Source organism: Hyperolius riggenbachi, chromosome 5, assembly GCF_040937935.1.
Source record: "Hyperolius riggenbachi isolate aHypRig1 chromosome 5, aHypRig1.pri, whole genome shotgun sequence".
NCBI lineage: Eukaryota > Metazoa > Chordata > Amphibia > Anura > Hyperoliidae > Hyperolius > Hyperolius riggenbachi.
In genome coordinates, this window is record NC_090650.1 from 104,809,442 (window position 1) to 104,833,545 (window position 24,104).

Consider the following 24,104-nt stretch of genomic DNA (forward strand, 5'->3'; position numbering starts at 1 on the left):
AAATTAATTCTTAGCAAAATGTATCACCCAAAGAAAGCCTAATTGGTTGCGGAAAAAACAAGATATAGAGATGCAAAAAATAAACAACCCTGTGGGCTTAAGTGGTTAATGAGTAAATCAGGGTTACTTTTTGTTGTTTAGCTGCAATTAAATCACTTTTCCAGAGATTAAAAAAAGACAAGATTAGACATTGATGTGAACATTTCTTAATAAGGAACTGTATTTTTTTCACATGACTGCAACAGACAGTTCCTTGAAAGTGAAGTGTACAACCAGCAGCAATATTTAAGGGAACCTGAAGTGAGAGGGATGTGGAGCCTGACATATTTATTTGATTTTAAACAATACCAGTTACTTGACAGTCCTGCTGATCCTCGCCTCTGATACTTTTAGCCATAGACCCAAAACAAGTATGCAGATCACAAGTTTCTGACAAGATTAGCTGCATGTTCCTTTCATGTGCATCCAAAGAGTTCACCAGGACAGCCAGGCAACTGGTATTGTTTAACCACTTGAGGACCCACCCTTTACCCCCCCCTTAAGGACCAGCGCTGTTTGTTGTGATCTGTGCTGGGTGGGCTCTGCAGCCCCCAGCACAGATCAGGGTGCACGCAGAGCGATCAGATTGGCCCCCTTTTTCCCCCCCTATGGGGATGATGTGCAGGGGGGGTCTGATCGCTCCTGCATGCAGGCTAGTTGCGGGGGGGGGGGGGGGCACCTCAAAGCCCCCCTCCGCGGCGACATTCACCCCCTTCCCTCTCCTACCTCTCCCCCCGGTGATCCGGGCTGCACAGGACGCTATCCGTCCTGTGCAGCCAGTGACAGGACGTCCCCTGTCACATGGCGGCGATCCCCGGCCGCTGATTGGCCGGGGATCGCCGATCTGCCTTACGGCGCTGCTGCGCAGCAGCGCCTTACATTGTAAACAAAGCGGATTATTTCCGCTTGTGTTTACATTTAGCCTGCGAGCCGCCATCGGCGGCCCGCAGGCTATTCACGGAGCTCCCCGCCGTGAATTGACAGGAAGCAGCCGCTCGCGCGGGCGGCTGCTTCCTGATTAATCAGCCTGCAGCTGGCGACGCAGTACTGCGTCGCTGGTCCTGCAGCTGCCACTTTGCCGACGCACGGTATAAGCGTGCGGTCGGCAAGTGGTTAAAAGGAAATAAATATGGCAGCCTTCATATACCTCTCACTTTAGGGCTACCTTTAAATATATCTGCTTATCGTATCTACAGACCAGCAGTACATTCTTGCTTTTAGTGATAATTATTCATATCTTCATTTTAAAGTGAACCTGAAGTGAGGAAACTTTAGGTTAATTACTTACCTAGGTAGAGGGAAGGCTCTGGAAACTTAGAGCCTACCAGGTCCTGGGCCTTTACCGATGTTCCTGTGCCTTCCCCCATTGAATATTTTCGACCTGCTAGATCGAATAGCTCTTTGGCACTCCTCCTTCTGAAGGCAAGTGCTTCCAGACTCGTGCATGTGCACTACGCATGTGCTCATCTTTGGAAGTACTTGGAAACACTAGTACTTCCAAAGGCTGCACAAGGAATGTCCAAGATCCAGCCGATTGCATAGGAATGACGGGAAGGACCGAGAACCGGAATGGCTCTGATCCTTCCCTCTAATTCAGTAAGTATCTAACCTGAAACGAGTTTCCTCAATTCATGTTTGCTTTAAAGAGACTCCGTAACAAAAATTGCATCCTGTTTTTTATCATCCTACAAGTTCCAAAAGCTATTCTAATGTGTTCTGGCTTACTGCAGCACTTTGTACTATCACAGTCTCTGTAATAAATCAACTTATCTCTCTCTTGTCAGACTTGTCAGCCTGTGTCTGGAAGGCTGCCAAGTTCTTCAGTGTTGTGGTTCTGCTATGAACTCCCCCTTCCAGGCCCCTCTATGCACACTGCCTGTGTATTATTTAGATTAGAGCAGCTTCTCTCTTCTCTATTATATTTTACAAGCTGGATAAATCGTCCTCTGAGCTGGCTAAGCTTTCACATAGTGAGGAATTACAGACATGGGCAAAGCTGTTTGCAGGAAGAAAAGAGCAGCCTGACACTTCAGTGCATGAGAGATGCAGGGGGAAAGAAACACACAAATGATCTCTTGAGATTCAAAAGGAAGGCTGTATACAGCCTGCTTGTGTATGGATGTATTTTCTATGTGTGGACATACTGTACATCAACCTACTTCCTGTTTTGGTGGCCATTTTGTTTGTTTATAAACAAACTTTTAAAAACTGTTTTTAACCACTTTTAATGCGGCGGGGAGAGGCAAAATTGTGACAGAGGGTAATAGGAGATGTCCCCTAACGCACTGGTATGTTTACTTTTGTGTGATTTTTAACAATACAGATTCTCTTTAAGCTTCCTACTAGTGTGCTAGCAGCAGATTAATGTTTAATCAAGACATCAACCCCAAGTTGAAAATTCATTACACCCATTTATGCTGCTTCCTTCCCCTGTGTAATGCCCATTTATAATAGTGAGATATATTCCCTATCTCCCATTACAGACACTAGGGGCCATATCCTATTCAAGGTGATAAGTAGCTTGCAGATGCGAGCTACTTATCACCTTGCCATCGCGCAAGGATTACTGGCAAATCCTATTGCCCATAACCTTCGCGCGATGGCCGATCGTTAGGGAGCATTACTCAGGCGAAAGCCTGAGCGATGCTCCCTATTACCGGGCGATGGGGAGTGAGGTTTACGCTGTGGTGCTGTCCTTCAGCACCACGGCCTCACTCCCCACACATGCGCACTAACCCGCAGAACATCCGCTGCCATCTTCCGCCGCAGCATCTGGGGGTTTCCTTTAATAAGGAGACCCCAAGAGCTCCCCGTCGGGTCGCCGCACACTTTAGAAGCCCCCCACGTAGCTCTGCCCGGCACCCCTGTCATTATACATACTGCCGCTGATCACCCGACGCCTCTCGCCGCAAATTCCGTTGCATAATTACAGTGTATCTAACACTGTAATTACTGTCCGCATAAGAGCCCCGGCAAAGCATCTTTTTTTTTTAACAGTCAAATTTTATTGAATTTTTAAACAGAGAATAAGATACAACACTGGTGAAGGACACCAGAACAGTGACACCCCCCCCCCCCACCACCCTAGCCCTCCCATCCCCCACCCCACCCTGAGTGCATCATGCCGACAGGAGAGTTCAATCAGGAGAACAAGGGGTAAACCCACTGCCGAACAGTATTCTCTAGTTATTTAAACAGTATCAGGTGTGTGGGAGGACATGTATTCAGACCATTGAAGCCAGATTTTTTCAAATTTCAGGGGACACTTCCTATTAAGGTAGGTTAGTTTATACCAGACCATTGCTTTATTGATTCTCTTGAACCAAGGGTTTTTAGAGGGAGGTTGATCAGAAAACCATTTGAAGAAGAGTTCTCGCCGAGCATACAGACATAAAATCTTAACCAGTATAATCTGATGATTGGATAACGTGGCATCAGTATAAAGACCAAGGAGCAGGGATTTGGGGTCTACCACAATCCTCTCACCCATAACTTCCGTTATAGTTTTAGCTACCATACACCAGTATGCTTGTATCTTGTCACAGGACCATAACATATGGAAGAAGTCGCCCTCAACCCTCTGGCACTTGGGGCATTGGTCGGATTTATCTGGGAAGATTGCATGCATTTGGATAGGGGTGCGATAGGTTCTATAGACCAGTTTGAGATGTAAGAATTTATCTGTGGCCGATATCGCAACCCCCTCCATACCGGACAAAACCTCCTCCCATTCGCTATCTGTAAGGGGTCCCAGATCTACCTCCCACTTATCTTTCGCTTTAGCCAGCCTGGGCGTGGACTGGGGAATCAACCTGGAGTATATCTCAGATAAAGGTCTCTCTAAATGCTGTCTTATAAGAGGGCCCTCTATGCGGTCCGATTCCCAGGTCCAACGGCCAGGGAACTGCTTATGCCAGGCGTGCCAAACTTGGTGGTAGCGGAAAAGCATATCATTTGATAAACCATACTTGGATTTCAATTGGGCAAATGAGAGCAGGGAACCCGAAGGGGCGAGATGTGATAGTTGCTTGATTCCTTTGCCCGCCCAGACCTGAGGGTCCGGGATGCTGGTGAAGTGAGGGAGATTTGGGTTGCCCCAAAGAGGAGTATATGGAGAGAGGGTGTTCGGTCCCCGCCGTCCGGCCCTACTGACCTCCCACGCTTTGATAGTGGTTTTCATAGGGGTTGTTATTAGAGAGTACTTATTGACCCCCCTAAAGGGGAGGTTTGTGAGGGCCTCAAAGGATCCCACGACCGCAGCCTCCAGCACCACCGCTGTGTTGCGTTCGTCCTGGGAAAACCACCAGCGGATGGTTACGAGGAGAGAGGCCAAAAAATACTTCCTAAGATTTGGGAGGGCTAGACCTCCACCGTCCAGGGGAAGCTGCAAGGTGGAAAGTGAGAGGCGTGGAGCCCCCCCTCCCCATATAAAGCTGGATGTGATGGTGTCTACTTTGCGGAAGAAGGACAAAGGGATCCAGACTGGAGATTGCCTAAGTACATAGTTAAATCTCGGCAGAAATAGCATCTTAAAGAGGTTCACCCGTCCCACGACTGAAAGCGGAAGTGTTTTCCAGGCCTGGGCCTTACGAGCATAGTGGTCAAGAATTGGTTGAACATTGAGTGTGACATAATTTCCAAAATTTCCATCTATTATGATGCCTAGGTATTTAAAACAGGACACCCAGCTGAGCAAGGGATGAGAGGGCTGGGAAGTTACTTTTTGATCTATGGGAAAGAGAAGGGACTTATCCCAGTTAATGCGGATTCCGGAATATACCCCAAAGAGATTAAGAATCTGCAATGCTGCAGATAAAGATGGGCCCGCATCATTTAGGAATAAGAGCATGTCGTCCGCGTAAAGTGCCACCTTCTCGACCAATCCCCCCACCCGAAGCCCCGCTACCTCCTCCGCTGAGCGAATTTGGATAGCTGCAGGCTCAATTGCGAGCGCAAATAGAAGAGGGGACAGGGGGCACCCCTGACGGGTCCCCCTGTGGAGTGGGAATGGGTCAGAGATTATATCGTTGGTTTTGATTCTAGCAATCGGAGAGTCATACATTAACCTCACCCATTTAATGAATTTTTCTCCCATTCCATAAAGATGGAGAGCCTCCCAGAGGTACGGCCACTCAACCGAGTCAAAAGCCTTTTTGGCGTCAAGCGTTGCAACGACCCTGTTCCCTGAACCATCTCGAGGGAGAGACAGGTGTGTGTGGAGTCTTCTCAGGTTGATGTCCGTACCCCTGGTAGGCATGAACCCAGTCTGGTCTGGATGGATAAGTGTCTCAATAACTTGGACCAGTCTCCTGGCCAAGATTTTGGCCAGTATCTTAATATCTACGTTGAGTAGGGAGATTGGTCGATAGGAGGCACAGCGGGTAGGGTCCTTATCTTTCTTAGGGATCACCACTATAAGAGCGGTTCTCATTGAATCTGGTATTGGGCAGTCAGCTTGCATAGAATTATACAGTTCAGCCAGGATTGGGCTTACCTCTTCTTTGTATAATTTATAGTATTCCGCCGGAATACCATCTAGTCCGGGCGTTTTACCTGTTTGCATGCTAGCTATGGCCATTTCAACTTCATCCTCCGTTATGTCCCCATCCAACATATTTTTTTGTTCCGCTTCCAGCCGTGGGAGAGGGACCCCCCCAAGATATTCCATGAGCTCAAGCAGGGTATAGTGGGCTCGCGAGGAGTAAAGATTGATGTAGTATTCTCTGAATATTTTATTAATATCAGGGGAAGTGTTATGGGCCACACCTGTAGTATCTAAAATAAGTGGTATGCTAGTTTTAGGTGTTTGGTCTCTGGCTAGCCATGCCAGTAGGCTACCACATTGGTTCCTTTGTTCAAAAATGCGGTGATTTTGCCTGAAAAGAAATTTCCTAGTCAAATCCACCTCCATTAGATTTACCTTCCCCTGAGCCGACTTCCACTGTTTAAAGCCATCTGGTGATGGGCAGCTAGTAAATACTGCTTCCTTGGTTTTGGCGTGGTCAATTGCTTGTGTAAGTGCGGCTTTGCGTGTGTCCCTGACCTTTTTAATAGATGACCTATAAGCGCCCCTAATATATGCCTTAGAGGCATCCCAGACCACATCCTTCGAGCATGTATCCCTGTTTGTGTGCCAGTATTCTGACCAGGCAGTGTGTATCTCCCTCCCCACCTCCTCATCCTGGATCCAGTACGAGGAAATCCTCCACGTGGTGAGGGACCCCGCACTCCCCGTGGCCAAGGACAGCATAATGGGTGCGTGATCTGATATGGCCCAGGGAAGGCGATCTATGTCCCCCAGCAACGGGAGCACATCCTGGGACACAAAAAAGTGATCCAGTCTAGACATGGTATGATATGTTGAAGATTGGCAGGTGAAGCCTTGTGCCGAAGGGTGTTTCCACCTCCAGGCATCAGTTAACATAAAAGCGTCCGCCCAGTTACGGAGATCGGGGGAGTATCTGCTCCCCGCAGAGGTTCTGTCTGAGGGCTGCATTGTGTGGTTGAAATCCCCTGCCACTATCACCTTGGCTGAGGGATATTTAGCTATAAGTAGCATGGGATCGTAGAGGACAGTAGAATCGGCCGGAGGAGGAAGATACACACTTGCAATTACATATTCAATTCTATTAAAGTTAGCGTGCAGTAATACAAATCTCCCATGGGGGTCAGTCTTGACCTCAAGGGTCTCATAAATCAAATTATTATTTATAAGAATACATACTCCCCTGGAGTAGGAGGAATAGGTGGCATGGTAATGCGCCGCGATCCAAGGTTTCTTAGCAGTGAGGATACGGCTACCCTGGAGATGTGTTTCCTGTAGTAAACAGATCTGGGGTTTGTGCTGTTTTAAATAATTAAAAATAAGTGAGCGCTTTATTTTGTTGTTTAGACCCCTCACGTTCCACGTAAGGAGAGAGAACCTTTGGTTGTCAGACATACCCAAAGCGTATAAGGAGTGTTTGGGACAGTCAGGGAGAGCCCCATGGCAGATTAGTTCCTGTACAGCACGATGCACTCATAATTCCCCTATAAACCCACCCTGTATTCCCCCCCCCCAACATGAGAATACTTTATCCCTAAAACCCCCAACAGTAACTTGCATGTCAAGATGTCAGTTCAGCTTCACTCCGAACGATAGCATACAGTAGAACACATACTGACTGATAACAGCTCTAGTAATAGTGCAGCAGGCTACAGGCATTACACAGGTATTATCGTAATTAGGATAAATTAGGGTATGCAAGCAACCAAATACATAGCAGCTTCCTAGATATGTCCTTTTTAGCAGCCTAGAACAACCTTGTAAGGAAACCAGATAAGGCCCCGATTAGGCGTATAAGGAATGTTCCAGACCCCGTAGCGTCAAGGGGCCCGGCCTCAATTGGGCAGCAGAGATATCAAAAAATAGTGGAAGTAAAAATAAAATAAGTATAGTGTCCCAGTTCCGGAGTCTCAGGAGGCAGAATAGGTGCAGGTAAAGAAAATGCAGGCGTCTCCCATAATGGCGGCCAGCGCCCCATCGTATGCCCCGTCTTATCAAAATCAGGGCCCAATCTACTCAGGTAAATCTAACGGCTACAAGGAGCTAGACTGGGACCTGGGTCCTGGTGCATAATAAACAGGGAAAAGATGTAAGCGGATAGTACTTATCCTGGTCGGGCTTCCAGCCACGAGGCAGCCTCCTCTGGATTATTAAAGATGCGGACCGTCTCGCCATCCTCCACGCGTAGTTTGGCTGGGAAGATGGTAGCGTACTTTATCCCCTTGTCTCGGAGAGATTTCCTCACCACCTCAAAGGATTTGCGGAGGCGTTGTGTCTCAGCGGTGAAATCCGGGAAGATGAGGAGGAGGCTGTTTTCGTAATGGAGGTCGCCGACCCGGCGGGCCTCCCGCAACACCAAATCACGGTCACGAAAGTTGAGGAGGCGGAAGATGAACGGCCTTGACCGTGCTCCGGGTAGGGGCTTCTTAGCTGGGATTCTGTGGGCCCGCTCTACCACGAACTGCTGAGAGAAAGCAGCATCCGGGAGCAGCTCACGCAGTAGGGCCTCCGTAAAGGCCGTTGTGTCGTCACCCTCAGCGCCCTCCGGGAGGCCAACAATTCGGAGATTGTTGCGCCTATTTCGGTTCTCTGCATCCTCTGCTCTGGCCACAAGGGTACGGACCTGCTTCTTTAGAGATTGGATGTCCGAGGAATGGGTAGCGGAGGTGTTCTCGATGGCGGTGGTTCTCGCCTCGACCTCAGATAAGCGGGTACGTATCCGGGTGAGGTCCTGCCGGATCAGTCCGGTGTCTGAGTGCACCTGGTCGATCTTGGCGGATATCTTTTCGTCCAGCTTGGCCAGGGCTTCTAGCAAGGAGGGGGGATCTTCTTCCTCCAGCGCCGCCATTGTCTGTATGGCCTTGCTACGTTTTTTAGGCGTAGGCGTTGGCGGGGCCTCCAGGCCGCGTGGAGCTGCCTTGGCTGCAGCTATGATGCCGAGTTCCTGCTTATTCTTCCCCCGTGACATACGGAGGGGTTCTGTGAGGTTTGCCCGTTGCCAGAAGCGTGATCAGAAAGCAATTAGAGGTGTTCAGGAGAAAAAAGCTGTAGGCTAGTAGTGGAGACTCCGAAGGCACGTCTTCTCACTCCGCCATCTTGACCACGCCCTCCCCGGCAAAGCATCTTTGAATCAGCAGCCGGGGCTCCCCATTGGTCCTCTGTCTGCACCAATAAAATGGCTCAGACAGTGGACCAATGGAGAGCCCCGGCTGCTGATTCAAAGATGCTTTGCCCAGGCTCCTACTATGCGGACAGTAATTACAGTGTTAGATACACTGTAATTACGCGACGGAATTTGCGATGAGAGGCGTCAGGTGATCGGCGGCGGTATGTAAAATGACAGGGGTGCCGGGCAGAGCTACGTGGGGGGCTTCTAAAGTGTGCAGCGACCCCACGGGGAGCTCTGGGGGTCTCCTTATTAAAGATGCTGCTGCGACGATGTGCGTTAGCTGCTTTAGACCTGCTTTTTGCAGGTCTAAGCTAACGCTCATGTCTGCCGGGAAGTATCGCTTCCCGGAGGCATGCAAACGGTAATTGGATACAGTGTAAAGAACTCGCTGGGCGATTATATCGCCCAAGCGAGTTATTTTCCGCCGGGGGGTCTAAAGTTTAATAAGATTAGGTGATGCAACCATCGCCTAAGTTAAGAACTCGCCAGTGCTTAGCGCTGGCAAGTTCAGCAATAGAATATGGCCCTATCAGCCATATGCAATTCACTTTTTCACCTGAGTTTTCTCCTAGGTGATATTTTCACAAATTGTAAATAAAATGCCTTTTACACCCCAGAAAGCAAACAAATATTCCATATAAGTTTGACAGTATATTTTAACCTACTTTTTGGTACTTTTTCCATTGCAAAGTGCTAAAAAGTTGATTTAAATTGAAGATGAAAAATTATCTCCTATGAGAATAGTCAGGAGAAAAAGGGAATTGCATATGGCCTATATGTGGATCCCTGGTCCTTTCTAAACATCACTTTGAAAGATGGGAACAGAGATTTAACATTGTACTTATGCATAGGCTCAATGAAGCACTGTTATGCCCTATTCTACTGTCTAGAACGGATATCTTCAGCAGATGTGCCCTCAACATAAAGACTGGCAAGGCTTGTATCAGCTCGTCAGGTATATGTGTGTACTTGGAATATACCAGAATTTATGTAAGCCATATAAAATGAAATGTCCGCTCTGCTTACACAGTAACATTTCTTATTTCCTAAATAACTTTAGCCTAGTTTTAACATTCACTTTCTCATTAAAACATTCAGAATTATGTGTTATCATTTCCAAGGAATGCTAGGGTGAGTCTTGATACTGTACTCTTTTCCGTGCATTCCAAGGCTCTGACCTCAGTTTCCAGTAAGGTACTGCTAAAGCAGTGGATGGAAATCTAGTAATAGAAGGCGAAAATCTTTGACACACAATCACATCTTCATCCTCAGTGCAGGCTATATGCGGAAGCGGCGTGGAGGTGCATGTTATCCCCTCTCTAATCCGGCACCTCCATACTGCTCTTGTTGGCAATTAACTTGTTTCCCTGCATGAAGAGCACATGTATATTAAGTTATCAAGAACAGTTTACGTTAACATACTGTATGTTACTGAGATACTCTTTAAAACAAATGTGTTTCAGTGGAATGGAATTCTGGAATTAAACATTCAATTATGGAAATGGGTGGATGCCTTGAATGCTTTTATTATTGAGTGATTGGTCTTTTTTATACAAGCAGTTATAACAACTTCCTTCGGATGGGTGTTCCAAAGCTAAACAAAGACACTGGATTCAGTTTATCAAATTCACATTTTCTTTTTTTTTGCCTTTATTGGTCACAGATTCCCTTTGATTTCTCAAGCTCCATAAAGCGGAACTGTAGATACATTTTAAACACACTGTTTCACTTACCTGGGGCTCCTGCAAGCCCCCAGCAGCCGTCCTGTCCCGCGCCGAGCCACTGCGCCTGCACGGCTCTGGCCACACGTATCCTTTCTTCACGTTCCAGTCTGCAATAGCGCTATTGCAGCGGGGAACGCAAAGAAAATATACCCTTGGCAGGGCTGCGACTTACAAGTCTAGGAACAGAGCGGCAGCGGGAGAACGGAGGCTTGTGGAGGACCGGCGCGGGACAGGACGGCTGATGGGGGCTTGCAGCTTGCAGAAGTGAAACAGTGTGTGTTTAAAATGTATCTACAGTATCTACAGTTCCGCTTTAACCACTTCCGACCCTGCTACAGTATATGTACCCCCTCTGTGCCACTTGTTTTGCCACCGGAACATAGATGTATGCATGCTAGATTAATGAGCACAGAGTGTATGCTAGCACGTGCCGGTGCTTATTACCCCCCAGCATGAGCCAGAAGCAATGAATTCACTTCTCCCCATTCTAGCAATGATTGAGGATCTCCTCCGTCAAGTACTGGGGCCAGCCTTGTACAGAAGCAAGAGTCTCAATTTGATGATGTCATTAAGCCAGGACCCGGTACATCCTGCAGCACAAGACTGCTGGGGTGCTGGCATGAGAGCACTGCCTGTCACAGGAACAGGGAGAGCAGCATTCTTCCTGCTTCCGAACTCTGCATGGATGGGGAGGGGGGATTACTAGAGTACCAGGGACATTATATAAGCATGGGAGAGCAACTAAACCCCCAAGAAAATATATAAGGATGGGGGGATCACTAGACCATCAAGGAAATTTATTTAAGGGGTAGGGCAGACCACTACACCTCTAGGGAATTAAATAAGGGCCTACTAGACTACCAGAGAAAGCATATGAGTGGATGGACCACCAGAATACGTCATATAAGGAGATGGGGGGCACTACACTAACAAGGAAATATATAAGAAGGTGTGGGGGACCATTAGACCTTTAAGAAAATATATTTAAGGGTGTGGGGGGGGGGGGGGCAACTACAGAACCAGGAAGTTTATATAAGGGAGGGGGGACCACTAGACTGTCAGACAAAGCACATTAGTGGGGGGAGGGAGAGTGGTGACTCAAACACCAGGGAAGTCCATATAAGGGGTAGTGGGGGCAACTCGTAGCAGGTGGTTTCGGTGCTTAGTGCCAGGCACTATTATAGCACTAATGCTATAGTGCGCACCACACGCAAGGGTAATTCAAGTTTCTTGCAAGCCAGTATTAACAGATTACTGGAAATAAGTTATTAGTTCCTACACGATAAAATGTGATGTCTAATGTATAGCGACCCTATACTGTGTATCTTGGGAATAATACAGGATGAAGACACGTCTGCCCCGCTCAAAACTTTCCTTTCTGAAAGTGCTTCTTATGGTGCAGCAGAAGGCCAGGGAACAATACTGGATGTATAGAGAAACTATAAAGAGGAGGGGACTAGACTACCAGGGGATACAGTGAAGAGTGCTTGTACACAAGAGAAAGAGATGTGTGCTCTGACCAGTCATCACCTGACATACAGTATATACTGACTGCCTCAAGTCTATTGACTAATTAAAATGGCAAAGCGTTTGCATATTGCATTCCCCTATCAGAATATGCAGGATCTAAAGCTGCCTCCCTGCTATTCCTGCAGGAGTTGGCCCACGTAAAATACATTGTATCTCAACAGGGGCACCGCGTGTAGGGCCTCCTCGTACCACCAAGAAATGGGGGCAGTGCAGTCGCCCCCACAAAGCATCCATTGCCCAGGGGCGCTGCAACTGCCTCACGGGGGGAAGGAGAGTGAGAAAACATGGCCAGTACACCCCCCAGGCATGGCCGATGCCCGGGGGACCACCCATGCTGCCCCACCCAAAGGAGAGATTCTCTATATCTGTGATTATTACTTATCCGTTGGTGCAAATCCTGCGTCCTGGGAGCAAGCACACCGAAGGTAGGTTGAGGGGGGGGGGGGGAAGCGCAGACAAGCCCCCCCAGACGCTGCCACCACTGGGGGAACCTATCTGCACCCCCCACAACAACCCTCAAGAAGGAAGACACACAAAATTCTTATACACAAGAGAAAGAGATGTGTGCCCTGACCAGTCATCACCTGACTTATATATATACTGGGACTGGCATTTGCTTCAACAGGTAAGTAATAATCACAGATGTAGGGAATCCATCCTTTGGGGCAGCATGGATTTAGATCCTGCACATTCTAGTAGGCGAATGCAATATGCAAACACTTTGCCACTTTAATTAGTCCATAGACATGAGGCAGCCAGTATGTATGTCTGGTGATGACTGGTCAGAGCACGCATCCCTTTTCTTGTATACAAGCATACAGTGAAGAGTGCCAGAGTAAGTGGGCACAGTGACCACTAGACATTGGGTGGGGATAACATTGGGTGCTGTTGGTGGGGTGGAGAAGCAGGTTTAGACTCAGTGCTACTGGTGATATTGGAGCGGGGGGGGGGGGGCTTTCTCACTTTGGGTGATGCTGTTGGGGTGGGGAGGGAAGTCTCACACTGATTGTTACCGGTGGGGTTTGGAGTATGATTCAGAATAGGTTCTGCTGCTAGAGGTAGGCGATCTCCCTTTGCAAAATGCTGGTGGGGTGAATAGTCTCCCACTGATGCTGGTGAGGTGGGGAGGGTGATATAAATGGTGTGCTGCTGTTGGAGTGGTAAAATCTCATTTTGCATGCTGCTGGTGGGTGGGGAGGGTGTTGATCTCATGCTAGGTGATCCAGCACTCTGGATACCTCAGCAAGGCATCGAGGCCAACATACACTTGCTAGATTCTTGGCAGAGACAGCTCAGACTTCAGATCTCAACCAGGAGTGACTGTACCCTACGTATTTCTGCACCAGAGAACTTCACATAAACCAACTGCAATGTACCGTACCATTTAATGCATACCAGATATTAAATACAAGTTAAAAATGTATCAAGGTTTACAAATCAAATCAGCACAGAAACAGAAATCCTTCTACTCATAACAAATGTTAACATGCAGCAGAATGAGCTGTAGAAGATCCAGAAATAAACATAAGCATCAAGATTCTGAAGAATGCACAGAAAACATCTGTATACTGTAAAAAAATTAAAGTCTACAGTTTCCACAGTTAAAGAGCCTTCCAAATCAATCACTTTGTGAAAATCCATGACTCAGAAAGTCCCTGATAGTCATATTAGAACCAGGTATACTGTAGGAAGAGATGTCTACACCAGGACCAGGCACAAACATTAACAATCTGGAGGAAATGATACCTCACTCCACCTCAAAAATTAAGTTTGGTTGGAGTAGCACCATAAAGGAAGTTCAGTGGCAGCAGCTTGAGCCTTGTTCATTGTAAGTGGTATTTTGCACTGAGACTAGAGATATGTTTTGGTTATATTTTATTACACGTTTTAGTCCAGAATTATTATTTACACATACATAATTGGTTCAGAATGTGATTCCAGCAAAAATGTCTGCAAATTAAATCCAGACTCTCTCCTTGATATTCTTATAAGATCTTTCAGTGAACTTTGTCCGTTGACTGTTGGTTAAACTGTAACTGCAGAAACAATTTGTTCTCAGATCAGACTATCGAGATTATGGTTGACTTACGCCTTAAGCTGACTGACATAGTAATTGGGTATAAGCATGAGGGCTCTATCTTCTAGAAAGTATTTTCAAAATATGGGCTCTGAGGCTTAAAACGTATCTCATGAGTTATTTAGCATTATCTTTTTCACTTTATATACCGTATTTTTGGGACTATAAGACACACTTAAGTTTAGAGGACAAAAACCAGGAAAAAAATATACTAAATCTGGTGCATCCATGGTGAAGGGGCATCTTGTGGATTATAACCCCTTTGTACCTCTTGCCTTCTTGTACCTCTTGTGTCTCCCTTTGTCCTCCTCTGCCCCCCTTGTATCTTCCTATGCCCCCCATGTGTCCGCCTCTGTCTTTATTGTGTCCTCCTCTATGCTCCATGTGTCCCCCTTGTGTCCTCTATGCCCCTCTGTGTCCTTCATTTTTCCACCTGTGTCCTCCTCTGCATAGGCATAGTACAGGGAGTCCCTGACATTGCGACCAGTTGGAGGTTCGTACTGGCAGGTGTTCACAAGTCAGCAACTCCCTGCATTTGGATTATAAGAAAACAACATTAATAGAAATTTTACTGGTAGCGCGCCCAGGCTATGCATATGCATAGGTAGGATTTAGTTAGTGTTAGGTCCCCTCCCATGGAGGAAAGACTTCTTCGACAGTGGGAGGGACGAGTACCTAACAAATTGCATGCAAGCTGTTAGTGGAAACTAACATCCTCCAAGTGGTAGACAGGTTGTATGTGTGCTCATTGTGTATTTGTATCCCATTAGTGGGGTCTGCACTTTTTTGCAGGTAAGCATTCATCTGTTTTTAAGTAGCACTGTTCATTTCTTTGCTATGTTTGATTTAATTCTGGTCAGCTGCTCCCACTTGTTAGTTTTTCTTTGGTGTTTATGCAGATCCTCTGTTTGGGTTCAAGGTGCGTTTGTAGTCTCTGGGGGGGCTCAGCGCATCTCTGAGCTGAGGCCATTCAGAGGCGGCCTGGTGATGCGCTGATCCCACTTTTTCTGCGCAATTCTTAATTTTACTGGTAGCGCGCCCAGGCTATGCATATGCATAGGTAGGATTTAGTTAGTGTTAGGTCCCCTGCCATGGAGGAAAGACTTCTTCGACAGTGGGAGGGACGAGTACCTAACAAATTGCATGGAAGCTGTAAGTGGAAACTAACATCCTCCAAGTGGTAGACAGGTTGTATGTGTGCTCATTGTGTATTTGTATCCCATTAGTGGGGTCTGCACTTTTTTGCAGGTAAGCATTCATCTGTTTTTAAGTAGCGCTGTTCATTTCTTTGCTATGTTTGATTTAATTCTGGTCAGCTGCTCCCACTTGTTAGTTTTTCTTTGGTGTATATGCAGATCCTCTGTTTGGGTTCAAGGTGCGTTTGTAGTCTCTGGGGGGGGGCTCAGCGCATCTCTGAGCTGAGGCCATTCAGAGGCGGCCTGGTGATGCGCTGATCCCACTTTTTCTGAACATTAATAGAAAAAAGAGCTGGCACCAGATGCCGGCAGAATGGTTGACTGGGTGCACTAGATCATGTATTGCTTGCGTAACGTGCTCTCACCTCCCTCACCCCCGCGTGTCTACTCACCGTTGATTAAAAGGTATTCATTTTTTGCATATACAGTGTCTCGATCTTCTTTTCTTTTGATATGTTTGGACTATAAGACACAGTGACTTATTGTGAGTCTTATAGTCCAAAAAATCCAGTAATACCTTTTCTGTATTTGGGAAGCAACAATGTATGACTCCAAAGGCCCTTATTCATGCCTGAGTTTTCTCTCTTAACTTTTCAGTAAAATGTTTTAAAAGTACTAAAGTACTAAAAAAAAAAGTACTAAACCTTGGGTACAGATGCAATAGCAAACTTTTAAGAGCAAGGTGACTTGCTTTTAATAGAAAGATGGCTGATGAGAAAAGTTTAGTGCAATAGGGTCATGCAATGCTCAACTAACGTGTTAGACCAGTCATGAAGCACATGGAAAGCAGTAGAATACTTGAGGAACCCCTTGCTGAGTCTACTGTCAAAATGAGAGTAAAGAAAAGCACAGTTGTTTTCAGAGCCGGGACAAGGTCCTCCAGCACCCAAGGCTAAGACACCAATGTGCGCCCCTCTATCCCTCCCACCCCAGCCGTCACACACTGAATGCTGTTAGACTATGAGGCACCCCAGGGCCCCCAATCCCCCAACACCTTAATCTCTAGTTATCTGGCTTGCAGTCACTGCCATGTATCCCCTTTTCTTATTTCTCTCTGCTTCAAACACAATAGGGGAATTATAGCTGAGTGAGTTGTGCGCCCCCTCCTACACTGCGCCCTGAGGCTGGAGCCTCTCTCGCCTCTGCCTCGGCCCGGCCCTGGTTGTTTTACTCAAACCTTTTGCTTGTCTTCATGTATTCACAAAGTCTTTGTAATTATAAGTAATAATGTGCTTCCTACTGTAAAATTATACCTACAGTAGATGGTACTAAGAGGTGAAGTTATTACACAAACAATATGTTATGTTAATGCTGCATGTGCTTTTCATAATGATAATATTTAGTAAGCAGGCCCCCCCAGCATCTCTAACCACTAATGTCATTGGCAGGCATGATCTAAAATGGGGAAAGACGCAGGTCATTGGGGTCCATGGCTCTGTAGCAATGGTTCCCTGGCGGCCAATAGCCAATGCCCCCTCCATCTAACCCAACTCTGCTAGCTGTTCATTCTAGAGTGGGGGGAGGAGCTGGTTCTTCCGAGAATGTCAAATCTTTCCTTCTGCATGGCCACTTAATCTAATTACATAGTGGAGAGGGGGTGTCACTGAATGATGGCATGGCTTAAAAGTGCAATTCCACAGAAGCAATTACAGGGATTCAGAGAGCATACTCTATACTGGTGTTGCTCCAGGCACAAGCCTAGTTGGCCTGTATCTACAAATACCACTGATCTCAAGTCATTACGCAATCTTGTGATTATTACCAGTGGCAAACCCAGGATTTTCAAAGGGGGGGGGGGCTCCCTGAAAGGTTTCCCTCACCCACGCACGATGCAGTATAATAATATGGTAGGACATCATGCTGGGTACAAATAATTTCCCATCCGACTGACAGGATCTGACAATTATTTCCTAAATGTCCAATCTGCTCCCGATCGACAACGGGATTAATCAGGAGCAGTTTGGATACAGATAATAATGAGGACAGCCGACGTAATAAAGGGGAAAGTAAAAAAGCATTCACACAGCAGGGCACAGGGCTGTGCTCATACCTGACTCTGTTAAGTTCCCCAGAGCTGCTCCATGCTCTTTACACACACTGCTGCTCCATCCAAAGTCAACTGTAGCAGAGAAAGAAGGGGGGAGGGGCCGTGCTGTGAGTTGCAGGATACCTGCAGATATTCTGATGTCTCAACATGTGCCTGTCCCCAGACACTGCACCAGCCCTGGTCTGAGGGGGGATTCTGGGCTAATCCCCCGCTGCGTTTGCCTATGATTACCAAATCTATTAGAGTGTCTAAAGAGTGTGTGTGGTATAGGGGAGCCTTAGTATAAGGGGTTCTACAATGCAACCGCACACTGATCATTTTCATGCACTCGAGATGGGATAGATCTAATCACAGCCATGAATGTTTCTCAGAATAAAGCTTCTTAAAGCCAATGGGAATCAAAAATTTTTTTAAAATATGGATGTGTTGCAAATCAAAATTAATCCTAAATTTTGCCCGTAGAATGATGCCTCGTTATTCAAAGATGGCTGCCGACCTTAAAGTGGAGCTGACCTCTAAATATCAAATTAAACCATTGCAAACCTTGTTTAAAATTGTAGGCAAAAACATTAGTATATATGACAAAAAAAATCGAAATAAACTCTATAATATAACATGAATGAATACACCCCTCCCCCCCTGTGACGTAGGGTGCGGCGGCAGGCTCACACAGTACACTGGGAGACTTGTTTTGGACTGTTTGCAGCCTGTTCTCCCTTCCCTCCTGTGTGAAACACAGCTCTCTGCTTTCCCGCCCCGAGCTGATTACACTGATACACTCCGTGTGGAGAGGAATGTCCAGCTCCTCCCCCATTCCTCCGAGAGATTGAGCACGGCTGGAGAGAAAAGTAGGGACACCTGGATGACAGGAAACTGCTGACTGCTGCTATAGGAGAGAGAGGTGCTGTGTTTGTGTGTGGATGCAGTGTGTATATGTATGTGATGTGCATGTATGGAGTGTGTGTGTGTGTGTGTGTGTGTGTGTGTGTGTGTATACAGAGCATGTGTGATGAGTGTATGTATATAGTGTATGTGATGTGTATATATAGAGCATGTGTGTATGTATGTGTACAGAGCATGTGTGTATGTATGTGTACAGAGCATGTGTGTATGTATGTATGTGCATAGAGTATGTATGTATGTATGTATGTATATAGAGTGTGTGTGTGTGTGTGTGTGTGTGTATGTATATATGTACGTACATAGAGCATGTGTGTATGTATGTATGTATGTATATAGAGCATGTGTGTATGTATGTACGTACAGAGCATGTGTTTATGTATGTGTACAGGGCATGTGTGTGTGTGTGTACAGAGCATGTGTGTATGTATGTACGTACATATATCATGTGTATATGTATGTCTGTATGTATATAGAGCATGTGGGTATGTACGTGTACAGAGGTGAGTGAATCTGCTCCCACTGTGGAGGGTGGCGTGCGGGGGGGGGGGGGGGAGGGATTTGTTGGAAGACTTCCGCACCAGCTCCTGCTCTGCTGATGGGGGCAGGGGGGTGACATGGAACAGCACACGGGACTGGCTGTCATTCTGGTTAAATTTGCCAACATGATTGAACGTGTTTTCTGGTCAAATCTGCCGACACAATTGAACGGATTTGCAGGTCAAATCTGCCAACATGATTGAACGTGTTTTCTGGTCAAATCTGCCAACATGATTGAACATATTTGCTGGTCAAATCTGCCGACACGATTGAACGTATTTGCAGGTCAAATCTGCCAACATGATTGAACGTGTTTTCTGGTCAAATCTGCCGACATGATTGAACATATTTGCTGGTCAAATCTGCTGTCATGATTGAACATAATTGCTGGTCAAATCTGCTGACACGATTGAACGTATTTGCAGAGCACACACAAAAACAGAGTATAAAGCTGACAGAGGATTGACAATAATACAGAGCAGAAAATTGACAGGCTGGAAAACACAGCAGACATTACAAACACAGGCGCAGCCAGATATCACTGTAACTGTACACTATCACAGGCTAATTTGCATGTGATTGGAGAAAGGAGCTGCTTGAGTAAGGAGGGGCTGGACGAAGTAGAAATCAACTGGATGGCACTTTAAACTTGCCAACCAACATATGGCTGCACACTGCACTAGAAAGCAGTAACAGAAATAAGGACATCTGACAGGTATATTACAGCAAACATACTTTTTTTATTAATTAAAGCAGTATTAAGCAGCAAATCAAATATTTTTACAGTGTCAAATTTTAAGGACAGTTCCACTTTAACTTCCTCTTTCGGGTCGGCAGCCTCTTCCCTTGTAAAATCTCTTACTCCTCTCAAGTGCTGATAAATTAGCGCGAGAGTAAGAGCTTTCTGGAGCGCGGCCGTGAACACATGCGTGCGCACGTGTATACAAGATTGCGTGCGCACAGGCAAAAGGGCAGCCGGCTACCTATGAAAAGCTTCACTAAGGCCCAGTGCACACCAAAACCGCTAGCAGATCCACAAAACGCTAGTGGTTTTTGGTGCGGATTTCAGAGATTTGGCCCAGTGCACACCGAGCGGATTTGGATGCGATCCGCCGGCCGCATCTGCCTGTAAATCCGCTTGGCTATTGTATTTCAATGGCCCGGTGCACACCGGCGGTTTGAGGTTTTTAGCAAACCGCAATCATGCAGCAGGAGGCTTACAAACCTCAAACCACCGGTGTGCACCAGCCCATTGAAATACATTAGCCAAGCGGATTTACAGGCGGATGCGGCCGGCGGATCGCATCCAAATCTACTCGGTGTGCACTGGGCCTAAGTGCGCTCTGGGTAATAGCAGGGAGCCGCACATTAGAATGTGCCTGTGGCGCTGCTTGTCTATGCGCGCTCTGACTAAAGAGCAGGGAGCCAGACATCACCGAGAACGCACTCAGAGGGGCGGAGAAACGGGAGGAGATGGCTGTGCATGACGGAGGAGTGACAGAGCAGGGGAAGTAAACTCTGCCTCCTCTCCTATGTCAGTATATTCGACCGAAGTGGTCAAATTCTTACAACGCAGATTTTAGATGCCAGGCTGCAGCCAGACCAGCGAAAAGGGGACAGAGCATCAGTGATAGGTAACTTGTCCTCTATAGAAAAAAAAACATAAAAAAAAAACGATTGCCATTGATACTTTTATCAATCCTATGTACAACACATTAATAAAATCCATACTATTTTTTATATATATTTACATAGATATAATGCTAATCTTACCTTCAGCATCCTTCAGACTGTGTCTAATAACATATCACTGCCCTACTTATTTATTATATCACGGCTATATGGCTTTAGGAGACAGAATAACAGCCTCCCATTGAAGAAATGTGAACTGTAAATGGTTCACAACCTTGTGTTATAAATTAAACATTTGATCATCCCTAAACCTGTTTGTTACCATGTATGAAGTAGAAAAACAGATGAAATAGAGAGGCTTTCACCGAGGGACTTTACTAAGTACTAAAAAATATGGAATATATTAGTCAGTAGAATAAAGTATCAGATACTATCCTGGGAAGAAATCGCCCACACCTAATAAAAGCACTCTGATGGCACTAGCGTTTCCAGTCCAATAAGTGAGTCATGGATTCTTTTTCTAATTAGTGCGGAAGACAAAAACTATGCAGAGACTCTGAACAGTAAAAGTCTAAAGAATATTATGTCCTTTCTGCTTCTGTAACCAAGGCAGAAGAAAACAGTTTGTCACATTTGTTATTTTTTATTATTCATTTTTGGTTAGGGAATAAACAGCAGAGAATGAATAACCTAACTGTGATTAAAAGTTAAACACATCCATACAATTATATCATCCAAATTATATCATCCTTTGTATAGTTATTTCAAAGCAGAGCCTAATGAATAATACAAATACATTATGCAGTGCAGCATTACTGATGTCTTAAAAGACAACTGATGTGAGAGGTAAATGGAGGCTGCCACATTTATTTCTTTTTAAACAATACCAGTTGCTTATCTATTTGGCTGCAGTAGTGTCTGAATCACACTAGAAACAGGCATGCAGCTAATCTTGATCTGACAATAAAGTCAGAAACTCCTGATTTTCTGCATGCTTGTTCAGGGTCTATGGGTAAAAATATTAGAGGCGGGGCCGCTATCAGAAATTTTGGGGCCCCTCACACATTATCAGGTCTGGGCCCTCCCATCCCTGGGCCCACCCACTGGTTGCCGTACCTGCTCACTAGCCACCCCACCCCCCTGAAAGCGGCATGCACAGCAGGATGCTGCAAAAAGTGGGCATGACCATAGCATATTGTGGGTGGAGTCAAATACTAGTAAAATACAGGTAGTCCCCAGTTAACAATACTAGGGATAGGGACTTGTAGGTCCGTTCTTATCCTTTATCCGTTCTCTTTTGTCCCCCTCTTTTCTTCCTGTGCCTTTTTTGTCCCCCTCTGTCTCACCTCAGTTTGTGCCTCTTTTTTTGTCCCTCTGTGTGACCTCATGTCCCTGTCTCTTCTCTTTTCTCCCTGTGTCTCTTTTGTCCGCCTCTGTTCTCCCGTGCCTCTTTTATCCCCTTGTGTTACTTCTTGTCCCCTTTGTCTCACCTCGTCCCCGTCCTAGCGAGGTATAGGTGCCCCCAGTATAGGTATCCAGGCATAGGTGCCCCCAGTATAGGTAGCCAGGTATAGATTCCCCAAGTATAAATAGCCAGCTAAAGGTGGTGCCCCAGTATAGGTAGCCTGGTGTAGATAGGCCACCAAGATACAGGGGCCCCAGTATAGGTATTCAACTATAGGTGGTGCCCTGGTATAGGTAGCCTGGTATAGTTGCCCCCAGTATAGGTAGCCTGGTATGGGTGGTGCAACAGTATAGGTTAGCCAGGTACAGGTGCCCCCAGTATAGGTAGCAAGCTATAGGTGTCCCAGTATAAGTAACCAAGTATAGGTGGTGCCCCAGTATAGGTAGCCAGATACAGGTGGTGCCCTCAACAAAGGTAGTCAAGTATAGGTGGTGCCCCAGTATAGGTAGCCAGGTATAGGTGGTGCCACAGTATAGGTAGGTAGGTATAGGTGGTTCCAGCCCCAGAATATAGCCAGGTATAGGTGGTGGCCCAGAAAGTCTGTTGTAGTGTGCTCACTCATCTGCTCCCTATGTTCAAGCGCTGATGTCACTCTTCTCTCAGTGCTGGAACGCAGTGTGTTGGTTAGTAAGCCACAGGCCCGCAGCCAGCACATGCGGCCCTTCCAGCACTTTGGGGGGAGAGCTAGGCCCCCAGAAGCCCGGGGCCCCTCACTGCAGTGTCAGTTGTCCCCCCTGATGGCTGCCCTGATTAGAGGCAGAGGATCAGCAGGACAGACAGTCAACTGCAATTGCTTAAAAGGAAATAAATATGGCAGCCCCCATATCCCTCTCACTTCAGGTGTCTTTTAAAGGGAAGCCGAAGTGAGAGTGATATGAAAGCGTCCATATTTTCTTTTAAGAAATGCAAGTTGCCTGGCTATGTCTTATACATAATACTTTTAGCCATAGGCCCTGAAGAAGTATGCAGATCAGGTGCTCTGACTCAAGTCTAACTGGAACAGCCAAATGCTTGTTTCAGGGTTGTGACTTTAGACACTAATGATATCAGAGGATCAACACGACTGCCATACTGTTTAAAATGAAATAAATATGACAGCCTCCACATCACTTTCACCTCAGGTTCACTATAAACCTGAATTGAACCACATTCTGACTGCCACATTCTAAGTACCGTGTATACTCGCATATAAGCCGACCCATGTATAAGCCGGGGTACACACTTTTCCGTAAGAAAACAGGAAAAAGTGATTGACTCGCGTATAATCCCCCTCCCCAGAATAGCCCCCTCCACAGAAGCCAGATGTGCCCCCAGTACAAGTCAGCTCCCCTCCTCCCCATAGCCAGATGTGCCCAAGGATGATACAGCTTTGTCTCAAGGCATAACTTTATAACACTAAACAGCTAATTTCTGCCTAAAGTGCACACCATGCAATTTTCACTTCAGATCCTATTTAAGTGAGTGATCAGATTGATATTCAGATCTGACATTGATCGGATATAGAAGAAAGCTAGCATACACACATATGCGATTGTTTCAAATGCCGATCAGATTTCCGATCATTTTCTCTATTGGATATCAATCAAAAATAAATCGACAGGACATACACACAGTACCATTAGCCCGTATTTCAATCAATATTTTCCAGCATGTCTGCTTAGGATCTTAGGATCAGTCGCTGGCAATCCCTAAGCTGTATATTTGGTCTGGCTTTGACTTGTAGTCCACCGCCACTTCGTATCATGTCAGGTAAAAAGATGGATCTTTTTTGTGTGCATACAGGCTGCCGTGCGTGCTCTGCATCGGCGCCTGCTCGCACTTTAGCCTGAATGCCAGTCCTTGCACACAGCGGCAGCCGAATCCGCACGTTCTAGCTGGCTTTGCAGGGAGCGAGATCGCATGGCCGGTAGGTGGCTCCTCCCACCCTGGTGCAGAGCATGCACGGCAGCCTGTATGCACACAAAAAAGATCCATCTTTGGTGGACTACAAGTCAAAGCCAGACCATCATAAAAAGGCAAGCCTGTGCAGTGCTATAAACACACCTGTGAGGACTCTATGGGCCCATTGAAACCAAGCTTAATCAACAACTGAAAGCTGGAATTGTACACCTGTGGAGCGGTATTATGAACACTGCATTCACACCAATCCCTTGCACCAAAAACCGCAAGTATATGTGCATATGCATGACCAATGCATGAGATCATCAGCCTCTGAAGGACCATGCTTATCAATCGGCAGC

The 24,104-nt window shown here is 46.4% G+C and overlaps 1 long non-coding RNA gene across 1 annotated transcript in view; it reads left to right on the forward strand.

Annotated features, from left to right (window-relative positions):
* The window catches only part of LOC137519706 (uncharacterized), a 74,825-nt gene that overhangs the window by 49,625 nt on the left and 1,096 nt on the right, over positions 1-24,104 (forward strand). The gene's annotated exons all lie outside the window — the stretch shown is intronic.